The sequence below is a fragment of the Rhincodon typus genome, unplaced genomic scaffold (assembly GCF_021869965.1).
Source record: "Rhincodon typus isolate 14 unplaced genomic scaffold, sRhiTyp1.1 hic_rhity00000127, whole genome shotgun sequence".
Lineage (NCBI taxonomy): Eukaryota > Metazoa > Chordata > Chondrichthyes > Orectolobiformes > Rhincodontidae > Rhincodon > Rhincodon typus.
In genome coordinates this window covers 49,913-51,958 of record NW_025965765.1, presented here as the reverse complement: position 1 = coordinate 51,958, position 2,046 = coordinate 49,913, and the positions used below count along the sequence as shown (strand labels likewise).

At 41.9% G+C, this 2,046-nt stretch overlaps 1 long non-coding RNA gene across 1 annotated transcript in view; it reads left to right on the top strand.

Moving 5' to 3' along the window:
• The window catches only part of LOC125488284, an 11,433-nt gene that overhangs the window by 7,075 nt on the left and 2,312 nt on the right, over positions 1-2,046 (top strand). The window contains exon 2 of the long non-coding RNA XR_007266271.1: positions 606-706. This is a non-coding gene — a long non-coding RNA (uncharacterized LOC125488284). The remainder of the gene's footprint in view (positions 1-605; positions 707-2,046) is intronic.

Sequence of the window (2,046 nt, the reverse complement as noted above, 5' to 3'; positions counted from 1 at the left end):
ACACTTTTTATACTATTCAAGAAGTTCATTTGAACCTAGTTGTCTATCTCTAATATGGTTCTTTTTCATTCTTGATTAGCGCCTCAATATCTTTATTAATCCATTGTTCTCTAATCATACCAGCCCTACCTTTGGTCCGACCAGTCCATGCCAAGCATAATTCCAAGTTAAACTTGCCCCACCGGCCTGCTCCTGGCCCATATCCCTCCAAACGATTCCGAGTCATGTACTTATCCAGATGTCTTTTAAATGTTGTAATTTTGCCCACATTCCCTACTTCCTCAGGAAGTTCATTACAAACATGAACCACTTCTGTGTTTTTAAAAAAAAAAAAAATTGCCTCGAGTCTTTTTTAAATCTTCCTCCTCTCACCTTAAAAATATGCCCCCTTGTCTTGAAATCCCTCACCCTCGAGAAAAGGCACCTGCCATTCACCTTATCTATACCCTTCATGATTATATAAATGTCTGTAAGTCACCCCTCCAATTTCTGGACTCCAGTGAAAAAAGTCTCAACCTATCCAGCTAGTCCTTATAACTCAACCTCCATTCCTGGTAAATCTTTTCTGAACCCTTTCCAGCTTAATGATATCCTTCATATAACAGGCGATCAGAAGTGGACACATTACCCCAGAAGGCGCCTCACTGACGTTCTGTACAAGCTCAACATAACATCCCAACTCCTCTCAAACGTCTGAGCAATGAAGGTAAGCAGACTAAACACCTTCTTAACCACCTTGTCCACATGTAATGCAAAAATCAAGCAGTGATGCACCTGAACCCCTTGGTGTCTCTGTTCTACAACACTATCCAGGGCCCTACTTTTTATTGTGCAAGTCCTGCTCTTGTTTGTTTTACCAAAATGCAATAACTTGCCCTTATCTAAATTAAACACCACCTGCCATTCCTCAGCCCATTGACTCAATAGATCAAGATGTCTTTCTAATCTTGGACAGCTTCTTCACTGTCCACTATGCTGCCTATTTTGGTGTCATGTGCAAACTTACTAACCATGCCTTCTATATTCTCATCTCAATCATTACGTAAAAGGTCAAACAGAATTGGACCCAGCACGAATCCCTGTGGAACACTGCTGGTAACAGGCCTCCAGTCTGAAAAGCAATCCGCCACCACCAGTCCCTGTCTCCTGTCATTAAGGCAATTTTGTGTCCAATTGACAAACCTGAATCACCCTGAATCCCATATGATCTAACTTTACTGATGCGTCCACCATGTAGAACCTTGTCAAAGGCTTTACTAAAGTCAAAGTAAACAATGTCTACTGCTCTGCCTTCAACAATCTTCTTTGTTATTTCCTCAAAAAACTCAGTCAAGTTTGAAATACAATTTCCCCTGCATAAAAACATGCTGACTATCCCAATTGTTCCTTGCCTCTCTAAGTACGTAAATCATATCTTTCACAATTACCTCCAACTACTTACCCACCACCGAAGTCAGACTCGCAGGTCTGTAGTTCCCAGGTTTCTCCTTACATCCCTTAAGCAAAGGCACAACATTAGCCATTCTCCAGTCATCTGGCACGTCACCTGTAGTTATAGATGATACAGTATTTCTGCAAGGTGCCCCACGTTTTCTCTTTAACTTATCACAATATGATGGAATGCACTAGAGCAGGACCTGGAGATTTAGAGTCATAGAATAATACAGCATGGAAACAGGCCCTTCAGCTCGAACTGATCCGTGCTGACCATGGTTCCCACTCAGCTAGTTCGAATTACCCAAACAAGAGGGATATTTGGTCTATATCCCTCTCAAACCCTTGCTTTCCGTGTACCTATCCAAATGTTTTTTAAATGTTGTGATTGTAACTGCCTCAGCCACTTGTTCTGGCAGCCCATTCCATACATCCACCACTCTCCAAGAAGTTGCCCCTCAGGTCCTCGTTAAATCTTTCCCCTCTCACCTTAAACCTATGACTTTGAGTTTTAACTCCTCAACCCTGGGAAAAAGACGATATGCATTCATCCTAACTGTGCCCTTCATGATTTTATATACCTCAATAAGGTCACCCCCTCATTCACCTACA